A 12,035-nucleotide genomic window follows, 5' to 3' on the forward strand; every position below is an offset into this window, starting at 1 on the left:
CTCTGTATTAAAATACATGTCCTATAGATACTAAGTAATATAAATGTGAAACATCTAACTACTCAAATCCTGGTGAAAACAGAGATCAGAGAAATGACTTGCTGATTCAAATATTTCATCATGATCTGATAGAAGAAAATGCTTGATATTACTTACTCAGTTGAATAAAAGCATTCAACCGTAAATCCTCATCTTACATAACTCAAACAGACCAACAATTCCTCTATCCATCAAATGAATTCAATATCATTACTCACTTCAATCTGAACAAATAGCGTTTGGAGTTGATATTGTGGGCTAATACATGCCCTAAACCCCAACAAGTAGATATTAATGGGAATATTTTTCTAATAACAGCTAATAAACAATATATGCCCTTACATAAAATGTACACACAAAAATAGGTGTCGAAAATAAGATGACAGAGTGGAGCACAAATTCAGTCTGCATATCAAGGGCTAAGCTCCACAGTGCTCGCCTTTTTTCAGTTTAAAAAATAATATAAATATTTGAAAATATTTTAAAGTTCATTGTTACACGCATTGCTGTGCGGCTTCCCTGTGTAACGCAGGTAAGGAATTTCCTCACTAATTAATCACAACCTAAGCGGAGCGGCAGATAGGTGAGGCGTACTGAGCATGGCCAAGGGTGGCCGGGCCCCACAGGATCCGCGCGAAATCCCGAACCTCGCTGGCGATCTGGGTTTGTTTTTTTTGCGCGTGGGAGTAAACGTTTCCCAAGTCCCTCACACTCTGGGCTACTAGTGAGGTTCTGCCAGCATTCCTTAGGCCGCCGCCCACTCCCCTTTCTCTGAACGTCACTAATTTCCTGGAAATAATTCCAGACACGCATTGCTTCATTAAAGTTAATGAAGCACGTGTCCGCGACAGCGGCCAGCGCCAGCGCCTGAGGGAGAGCCCCGCGCGCTTCCCGGGAACAGCTCCTCTGCAAGCTCTGGCCCAGGGGGTGTGATTGTGAAACGGGGAGGGGCTCTGCCTCCCGCCGCTGACCTCTTCTCCCGAAAGCCCCGCAATCGTGGGAACCAGCTGCACCTGCCAGCCCGGCCTCGAAGCAGCGTAGGATCTGCAGCCCCGGGGTGGCCGGCGGGAGCGGATGCATGGGCAGAGCCCTGCTGCTGGCCGCGGGTCTACGAAACATCACACGTTCTCGCAACCCCAGCGATCCGCCAACCATCCTCAGTCACGGACCCCTGCAAGGGATGCAGAGGCACCGGCGGCTGCTCACACTCCCTCCACAAACCTGCCGGAGTCTCCACTCGCCGGCCAACTGTAGCCTCCACCTGCGCCCCATGCCCCCGCACAAGCCCCCTCCGTCGCGGGTCCCTTACCTTGTGGCCTTTCCCCGGGGGACACCTGACGCTGTTGGAGACTCCTGCGGTTTGATTCATGTCCAGAGGAAGTTGAGGGGCCCAGATTCTCTACCTTCAAAACTTCCTAGGCGCGTGGAGGGTGGCGGCGGAGGTGCGCGCCTTGCAGGAGACGCGAGGTGGGTCCTCCTTCTGCAGCCGAGTCTGGGCGAGTGCGAGGGGAGCCTCCACGCTGCAGGCTTCTCTGCAGGGGCGGTAAAATCCGCAGCCCTGAGCTGGAGAAGGAGAAGCAGCTGCTGGGACCCCGGAGGGAACCCGGCCGGCGCCAGCAGCTCCGAGGGCGTTCTGCCCAGCGCTGCCTCCACGGGAAACAGTCCAAGACGCTCAAGACCAGAAGCCGGAGCAAACCCAAAAGGAGCTCCAAGGAGGTGTGTGTGTGGGGAGAGCCAGGGGGACGTAGGACTAGGCTCTTCCCTGCGCAAGGGGTGGGGAAACCCGCGAAAGCCGGGGAGTCGCGCGCACTCACGCCCTCGCGCCACCAGGGCAGAGCCACCGCTGCAAGGAGCCCACGGGTGCGCGCTCCGCTCCAGCGCGGATCTTTCCACAGCCCCCTCACCCTCAAAAGCTCAGGCTGGAGGGGTCATCAGTGCGGACTCGGGCACCCCACCCAACCGGCAGGGTTAAGGAGGGACTGGAGCCCACTCTTGCCTACAGCTCCTGCGCAAGGCTCCAGCCGCCAAATCTTCCCGGGATGGTCGGGAGGGGGCATAAGAGGTTTTGCCAGGAACCACTGCACAGGCGAAAGAGAGACAGTGGAGTGGGCGGAGGAGGAGCTGGGACGGTACCCGGGCTCGTTAGCACAGGCTGCACAAGCTACAGCTGAGGGATGCCAGCACGCTGTCAGTTGGGCAGGCGCTGCGCGCTGAGGCTCAGTCGGTGTCATTGGTGGGCGGCCCAATTGGCCTGACCAGGGCCGTGTTTGGGGGAGGGCAACAGAGTACATCCATTCCTTTCTGCAGTAGAAGTCTCTGCAGCTTCCCAACACTTTTTTTTTTCCTTTTTCTCTGTTTCCTCCTTTTTCTTTTGGCACCTGTTAAGTCATGATCTAATTAGTCAGCGTTTAGACACAGGTGAAAGGAAATTGACCCCAGGGAACTAAGAAAAATGAGTCAAAAAAGAGTAGCTGCTTCATGAAGACTGCACTGCAACATTTTAGGATCTGAACAGGGTACCAAGGGCACGTTAGGAGACGGCCATATTATTTGACAAAACGTTAAGTTTTATCCAGGCAGAGATAGTTGAGTTTGGATATTCTGAATGGGAATCAAGCCACATAATTTGGCTTCTATTTCACAATCCCAAATTCTTGGTTTGAACGTGTATAAATTGAGGGAAGAAGTTAGACTCATTTATGAGGACCAGAGCTACACTTTCTTCCTCCAGTGCACTGGCTTGGTAACAGAAGTACATCCCCTTACATCGTCCCTTTAAAAGTAAAAGGGAGATTTATTTTAGTTCTGCTATTTGCTGATATTCATGGTCATTTCTTTAATGTTCCCAATTCCAAGTTGGAATAATCCCCATTTTGTAAAATTGTGTTTGGTTGCTTTTGGCTGCTGAAGACATTCAAAAGCAACTCATGAGATGAATATGGAGGCTCAGCTTGGAGATCAGCGTAATGCAGAGCTTGGCTGTGCATGCAGATGTTGGTTGGCATCTTGGCTTTGCCGCCTCCTAGTGCACATCCTTGGGCAATTTATTTCTCTCCTTTATTCTTACATCTGTAAGGTCGGTGTTATAGCTGCACCTTTCCACGTGAGGAAACTGAGGCTCAGAAATACTAACGTGTAGAAGGTGCTTCGCACAGTAGTGGGTGTTCATCAGCTGTTACTACTAACTGCCTGGAACAATTGCTAGCACTTCACATTGATATACAGACACTATTGCTCAATTCCAGTTTTCTGGCTAACAACTACTCATGCATTTATCTGTGATTACTTGTGTACTTTCCCTCTCCCACTTTGACTATCAGCTCCATTATGGTGGAAGAGAGGGCCCTTGAGATGGATTGAAGGGAGCAGCGTGAGCAGTGGCCCTGAGAGGAGCTCATCATGATCTTGAGCTTGATGACTCACCCTCATGTTAGGAAAGACATTTCATTAATCAAGCTTGAAAACTTTGCACAGAAAAAGATAAGAAAGATGCTATTGATGTCTAATTGGTTTTATGTCACTTATGTGACAACATGTTTGACTTTGATGTAATCAGTAATGATTTAGTAAAATAACAGTGATTTTTTCTTCCATGGCACAAATAGTTTTCTTCCTAAAAATTCCTGCATTGTGAATTTGGGGTTTCACTATGTTTTCCTTTTCTTTCTTTCTTTTTTTTTTAATGCCATCTGCTTTTATTTTTAAAAAATTGTGGTATAATGTAGAGTAATATGAACAGATCAGTTTTGGCAGTTACGTATATTTGTATAATCCATACCCCTGTTAAGACAGGTAACATTGCCGCCACCCCCCAAAGGGTACTTCTTCCCGATAAACTACCCGCATAAGCAAAAACTGTTTGGATTTTATCACCATAGACTAGCTTTGCTTATTCTAGAATTTGAAATAAATGAAGTCATTCATTATGAACTTCACTGAATGCAATGTTTATGGGGTCCATCATGCTTTTGCATGTCTCAGTAGTTCATTTTTTATTGTTAAATAATATTCTATTGTATGGATGTACCATTATTAGTATATCCATTCTCTTACAAATGATTACATGTGTTAATTCTAGTTTTTGACTATTTGTGGATCAAGCTGCTTTAAATGTTTACGTATAGGATTTTTTTGTGTGTGAACTCTTGCTTTCATTTATCATGTATTGATATGTAGAAGTGGAATTAATAGGTCCTAAGGTAGATGCAGGGTTGTTTGTTGTTTGTTTTTAGAAACTGCCAAATCATTTCCCAAGATGTTAGTACCATTTTTAAACTCCTTAGGTATCTATTATTGCATAGCAAATAGAGATGCTCCTTGACTTACAATGGAGTTACAACATGATAAACCCATCATAAGTCCAGATGTTCCTGAACTAACAATGGAGTTACAGCATGATAAATCCATTATGAAGTCAAAAAATTGTAAATCAAACTACAGTAAGTTGGGGACCATCCTTAATTGGAAAACAGGGAGGTTTTAAACAAAGCATATTTATTGTCTCAGAGTTTCTGAGGATCTTGAGCTCAGGCAAGGCTTAGCTCTGTCCTCTGCATCAGGGTATCTCACTAGACAGCAATGAAGTGTTCATCTGGGGCTGCAGTCTCATCAGAAGGCTCTATTAGAGAAGGATCTGCTTCTAAGTTCACTCGTGTGGCTCTTGGCAGAATTCAGTTCCTCAAACACCTCTAGAGTGAGGTCTGCAGTTCTTTGTTGGTGACTGGTCAGAGGATACGTTCATTTCCTTGCCATGTGAGCGTCACCAGCCAGTGTCATCAGGAAAAGCACTCAAGAAGAGCCAGAGAGTACAAGCAAGATGGAAATCACAATCATGTATAATCTGATCTTAGAAGTGACATTTCACCACTTGTGTTTTATTCTATTGATTAGATGCAAGTCACCGGGTTCATCCCACACTCAAGTGGAGGAGATTTTGCAAGAATGTGAATGCCAGGTGGATGGGATTGTTGGAAGCCTTGTCAGAAGCAGCCTTCCACAATCTACCCTCTGGCCCACAATGATTTGTGTTTCTCCCCATGTGAAATGCATTCACTTTCTTTCAAGATTGCCAAAAGTCAATTCATTACAGCATCAGTTCAAAGTCTAGAATTCAATCATCAAAACCAGTTTCATGTGTGAAGGAGGCGCCTCAGGGGTACTTCCTGTGTATAGCTTTCCTCCATGTTTAGATATGTAAAAGTTAAGAGATAAGGTAGTTTCTCACACGTATTCAACATATAATGGTGGGATGGCCATTAGATAACAGGTGTAGGCACACCTGTTCCAAAAAGAGAGAACTGGAGGCACGAAGGAGTTGCTGCTCTAAAGCGATTCTTAAATCCAGCCAGGCAAAGGTTGGGATTTCCTGGCCTGAGGGAGTATTTGTCGAGTTTCTCCACAGTAAAATTACTATTATCCTTTCTCATTTGCATACTGTACTCTTTGTAAGGAGGCATCTACATGCAGCCTACACTGAAGGAGTGAGGAGTTGTGCTCCACCTCCTTGACGACAGAGCATTTGCATACATTTTTTTTTTATTATACTTTAAGTTCTAGGGTACATGTGCACAATGTGCAGGTCTGTTACATATGTATACATTTTTAACATTCTCCCCCACGGGAGACCTATCTCTTCTCACCCATTCATTTATTTATTATTTAACTATAAAGCATGGGTTTATGAATATTTGTATGATATTTTGGGTTATAATTCAATACTAGTCTTATTTATTTTTGCTCACATTATGCCATCTTTGGTGATTGGATGATCTTCAGTGGCTCTGTGCACCTTTGGTCACACCCCCATTAGTGTGTGTGTGTGTGTGCGTGCGTGCATGCGCATGTGCTTGGAATATTTCCTTTACGGCACTACAAGGTGCTTCAGACCCATCTTGTATATTTCCTGCCACTAGAATCAGCCACTTCTCCAAGGAGCCCTGGTTATTTTTATTAGACAATAGTATTAGAAACGAATGTCTGGGCATGACTTGTGCTCATGGCTTCTGTGCTACTGTTTCAGAGTCCTCTAGCTAACAGAGAATGGTAACATGTTTGTATATACTAACACAGGTCATACACAAGTATCTATAAATATTTCTATATTTAACTGTGTATGTCTATATTAGGCCAAATATTAATTCATACTAATGTCTCCAACTCGAATACATTACCACACGAATCATTCCAGCCTTCTTCTCTTACTTGTCTGTAAATTCCCACTCCAATAGTGGTAAATCTGGCTCCTACCTTCCACCAACGGTTCAATTCGTTGTTCAGTTCTACTCTATATGTACAGTGGTATCAGAATGTTTAACTTGTAGCCAGTGACAAACAGTGTTATTAACTAGAATGCAGTGGCAGTTGCTGGGTAAAGTTTCTTTTGACTCTGTCTTACAGACTCATTTCCAAAGTTGCTTATGTCAGCACCTTTTCCCCTCCCTCTTCAGTGAGATTGTGTCACGCATTTTTAATAAAGTTGGTTTTGTCATATTCTGCATGCCATTCTAGGATTCACTGACCTCCTAAATACTATTTTAAATGTACATACATTAATATTTACTTTTTGTTCTCAGTGTAATGTATCCACATTGTGTCATACAAAACAGTTTCACCACCCTAAAAGTTCTGAGCTTCACCTGTTCACTCCCCAACCCCTGAAAATGGTGATTTTTATTATCTCTGTTTTTGTCACTTTCAGATTGTCATATAATGGAAATCATACAGTATGCAGTCTTTTTGGATGGACTTCCATCAATTAACAACATGCATTTAAGATTCATCCATCTCTTTTTTGCTTAATAGCTTATTTCCTTTTATTACTAAACAATATTTCATTCTATGGCTATACCACAGTTTCCTTATCCATTCACATATTGTAGAACATCTTGGTTACTTCCAGTTTTTAGTGATTATGAATCAGTCTTCTGTAAACTTTTCAATGTAGATTTTTTTTGTGTGGATGTGAAGTTTCAACTCCTTTGGGTAGATACCTAGGAAAGTGATTGCTGGATCATACGGTGAGAGTATGTTTAGCTTTTTAAGGAACCACTAAACTGCCTTCCAAAGTTGACCGTGCCATTTCGCATTCCCATAAGCAATCAGTGGGAGTTCCTATTGCTCCGCCTCCTCGCCAGTTGTTGGTATCTCCAGTTTGTTTTTGTATTTTCACCTTTCTAATTAGTGTATAATAGTACCTCATTGCTGTTTTTTGTTTATTTGTTAGTTTGTTTTGAGATGGAGTTTTGCTCTTTTCGCTTAGACTGGAGTACAGTGGTGTAATCTCAGCTCACTGCAACCTCTGCCTCCTGGGTTCAAGAGATTCTCCTGCCTCAGCCTCCTGAGTAGCTGGGACTACAGGCATGCACCACCACGCCTTGCTAATTTTTTGTATTTTTAATAGAGACAGGATTTCACCGTGTTAGCCAGACTGGTCTCAAATTCCTGAACTCATGTGATCCATCTGCCTTGGCCTCCCAAAGTGCTGGAATTACAGGCGTGAACCACCGGGCCCCGCCTCATTACCGTTTTGATTTGAAAATCCCCAGTCACCAATGATGTTCAGCAACTCTTCTTATGTTTATTTACCATGTGTATATCTGCTTTGCAGAGGTGTCTGTGCAGATATTTTGTCAATTTTATATTTGGGTTGTTTTCTTATTGTTGAGTTTTAAGAGTTGTTTATTAAATATATATTTTGGGTACAAGTAATTAAGCAAATTTGTATTTTGCAAATATTTTCTGGTCTGTTGCTTGTCTTTCAATTCTTCCCCTTGCTTTTTTTAAAAAATTAGCAAATTGTGTATATTTATGGGTTAAAATGTGATGTTTTGACATATATATATGTAGTAGAAAGATTTAATCAAGCTAATTAACACATTCATCATCACATTAACATTTTGTGTGTGTGTTGAGAATGTCAAAAATTTATTCTTTTAGTGATTTTGAAATATGCAACGTGTTACTCTCAGGTGTGGTCACCATGCAGTGCAATGGATCACTAAAATTTATTTCTCCAGTCTAAGGGAGACTTGGTACCCTTTGATCCATATCTTCTCCTTTCCCATTTCCCTCCTTCATTTTCAGCCCCAGTAACTACTTTCTTCTCTGTTTCCAAGAGATCAATGTCTTTTAGATTCCACATGTAAATGAGATTATATCATATTTGTCTTTTGGTGCCTGGCTTATTTCACTTAGCATAATGTTCTCAAGCTCCATCCATGATTCTTTTAAAAGTATCTTTCACAGAGTAGATGTTTTTAATTTTAAAATATTGTACAACGTATGCATTTTTTCTTTCATGGATCATGATTTTGCTGTTCTAGCAAAAACTTTATCGCAAAACCCTGGTTTGTCTCTTATGTTTACATCTAGAAGTTTTATCATTTTGTATTTTATGATTAGGGCCCTGATACATTTTCAGTTAATTTTTATGAAAGGTGTAAGGTTTGCATCTGGTTTTGTTTTTTTGTTTTTGTTTTTTTTTTTGCTACATGTATGTCCAATTGTTCCAGCCCCATTTTTGAAAAGACTCTTTTTTTTCATTGACTTGCCTTTGTTCCTTTGTTAAAGACCAGCAGACTCTGCATAGATTTATTTCTATGTTTTATGTTTCATTGACCTATCTACCTATTCTTTTAAATATATCTGTCTTGATTATTGTAGCTTTATAGTGAGTCTTGAAATTAGGTAATAAAAGTCCTCAACTTTGCTCTTCTTCAGTAGTGTATTGGTTATTCTAGGCCAATTGTAGGAAGGTCTTTGGCCTTCCCTTATATTTTAGCTTCTGTTTGTTGATATCTACAAAAGGGGTTGCAGGGATTTTGATTGGGATTCCAGTAAATCTGTAGACAAAGTCTGGGATAATTGACATCTATGTGTTATCAAGTGTCCCAATCCATGAACATGGACGATGATTCTCGTTATTTAGCTTTACTTTGATTTCTTTCATCTGAGTTTTGTAGTTTTTGGCACATAGCTCCTGTTCACATGTTTCCATATGTACGCCTAATTATTTTATTTTTGGTAATACCGTAAGTGGTATTATGTTATTAATTTCACATCCTAAAGCTTATTTCTGGTGTACAGAAAAATAATAGACATTTCCATATTGTGGTAGGGTTAATTACAGCCCCTCAAAAGAAACTCACTAATCCTTGGAATCTGTTGCTATGTTATCTTCTATGACAAAAGGGACTTTCCCGATATAATTACATTAAGAATCTTGAGATAGCGAGATTATTTGGGGGTATCTGGGTGTACCCAATGTAATTACAAGGGTCTACATAAAAGGAAGACAAGAGAGCAAAATCAGAGCTGCTGATGTCATAAAGCTATGCTGATCATTTATGATGAAGAGAGGGGCCATGAGCCAAGGAAAACAGATGGCCTCTAGACGTTGGCAAAAGCAGTGGGAAGGGACCTTGCTGACCCTGGCTTTGGTTCAGGTAGACTGTATTTGGGCTTCTGACTTCTGTAAGTATAACAATGAATTTATTCTGTTTTAAAACACTAATCCTATGGTAGTTTACTATAGCAACAATTCAAGAATTTTAGAAAGTACATAGTAACATACAAATTATGCAAACATATAATAATACAAAATGTATATATGATACTATACATAACAATACAAATATATATATTTATATATATAGACAGAGAGAGTGTGTGTATCCTATAACTTTGTTATGCTACTTCTATATATATATAGTACTGGTACAAATTATACATATAGTAACAATATAAATTATGTATTTATATAAGCCTATATATACACACGATTGTGTATCCTTTAACTTTGCTACACTACAAATTATTTTCAGAACGCCCATTTCGTTGACTTTCTCAAAGTAGAATCTTTGCAATTTTCTTGATAAACAATCATGTCATCTTCCCAAAAAAAGAGAGTTTTTATTCTTCCTTCCAATCTGTTATATATTTCTTCTTTTTCTTGTTTTATTGCACAAGCTAGAAATTCCTGTATGATCTTGAATAGGAGTGGTGAGAAGAAGCACCTTGTCTTGCTCTCTGTCTTAAAGAGAAAGCATCCAGTGTTTCACCATTAGCTGTGATGTTAGCTGTAGGTTTTTGTAGATGTTCTTTACCAAGTTACGGAAGTCCCCCTCTGTTCCTAATTTTCTGAAAGTTTTTATCATTAAAGGGTGCTGGTTTTTATCAAATGCTTTCTCCACATCAATTAGTATGATGATACATTTTGTCTCCTCTAATTTGGTGATATAGTGTATTATTGATTCTCTTTTTTTGAGGCTGAGTTTCGCTGTGTCGCCCAGGCTGGAGTGCAGTAGCAGGATCTCAGTTCACTGCAACCTCCACCTCCCAAGCTCAAGCGATTCTCCTGCCTCAGCCTCCCAAGTAGCTGGGACTACAGGCACATGCCACCATGCCCCGATAATTTTTGTATCTTTTAAGTAGAGACAGGGTTTCACCGTGTTGGGCAGGCTGGTATCCAACTCCTGACCTTGTGATCTGCCTGCCTCAGCCTCCCAAAGTGCTAGGATTACAGGCATGAGCCACCATGCCCGGCCACTGTTTTCTTTTTGGAAGTTTATTAGTTACTGTTCAATGTCTTTAATACAAATACACTTCTCAAGATAATCTATTTCTTCTTGTATGAGTTTGTCTGTTTCAAGGAATTGTTACATTTCATCTAAGCCGGGGTCCTCAACCCACAGGCCGTGGACAGGTACCAATCCATGGCCTTTTAGGAACCAGACCACAGAGCAGTGTGTGCGTGAACATTACCACCTGAGCACCTCCTCCTGTTAAATTCTCATAGAAGCGCAAACCCTACTGTGAACTGCCTGCATGCAAGGGATCTAGGTTGCACGCTCCTGATGAGAGCCTAACCAATGCCTGATGATCTGAGGTGGAAGAGTTTCATCCTGAAACCTTCCTGCCATGGCACTCTCCCATGCAGGGAAAATTATCTTCCACAAAACCAGTCCCTAGTGACAAAAATGTTGGGAAGTACTGATCTAAGCCATCAAATTTATGGGCAGGCAGAGTTGTTCCTGGTATTCTTGTGTATTTCTTTTTATGTCCATAGGATCAGTAGTTATGACCCTGTTTTCATTTCTGATATTGTCAATTTGCAGTACTTTCGTTTTTTTCTTGGCTAGCTTAACTAAAGATTTATCAATCAATTTTATTAATTTTTTAAAAAACAGCATTTAATTTGTTTGATTTTCTCCTTTTTTCCTGTTTTAAATATTATCCATTTCTGCTCTTTTTTTAAAATTTTTTTCTTCCATAACTTCAGACTATTGACTTTGGATCTTTCTTCTTATACATTCAGTAACACTATTAATTTGTCTAAGCACTGCTTTCATTGCATCCTACAAATTTTGATAAATTTCATTTTCATTTTTCTTTATTTCAAAATATTTTATATTTCTCTTGAGCCTATTTATTTAGATCATGTGATACTTAGAATTGTGTTATTTAATCTCTTCTGTAGGTTAAATGATTGTCCCCTTGAAATCTCATGTTTAAATTTGATCCCAGTGTTGGAGATGGGGCTTCATGGGAGGTGTTTGGGTCTTGAAGGTGGATCTCTCATGAACAGAGTAATGCCTTCCCTTGGTGGGGGGATGAGTACATTCTCACTCCATTGGTTCCCACGAAAGCTTGTTGTTAAACAGAGCCTGACCCCTCCCTCTTCTCTCTCTTGCCTCCTCTCTCACCATGTGATCTCTGAACATTCTGGCTGCACTTCACCTTCCGCCGTGAGTAGAAGCTTCCTGAAGGACTCCAGGAAGATGGTGGTGCCACGTGTCTCGTATAGCCTGCAGAACCGTGAGCCAAATAAACCTCTTTTCTTTATAAATTATCCAGACCCATGTATTCCTTTATAGCTACACTAAACCAATTGAGACAATCTCCAGATATTTGGGATTGTCTAGCTACTTTTCTGTTCCTGATTTCTAGTTTAATTCCACTGTGACCAGAGAACATATTTCCTATAATTTTTATTGTTC

General features: G+C 41.2%; 1 long non-coding RNA gene across 2 annotated transcripts in view; it reads left to right on the plus strand.

Moving 5' to 3' along the window:
* Positions 1-8,530: 8,530 nt before the first annotated feature.
* Positions 8,531-12,035, plus strand: part of LOC103883358 — a 41,371-nt gene continuing 37,866 nt past the window's right edge. For both annotated transcript variants that reach the window (XR_004183078.1, XR_004183077.1), the window contains exons 1-2: positions 8,531-9,510; positions 11,792-11,853. This is a non-coding gene — a long non-coding RNA (uncharacterized LOC103883358). The remainder of the gene's footprint in view (positions 9,511-11,791; positions 11,854-12,035) is intronic.

This window comes from Papio anubis, chromosome 4, assembly GCF_008728515.1.
Source record: "Papio anubis isolate 15944 chromosome 4, Panubis1.0, whole genome shotgun sequence".
NCBI lineage: Eukaryota > Metazoa > Chordata > Mammalia > Primates > Cercopithecidae > Papio > Papio anubis.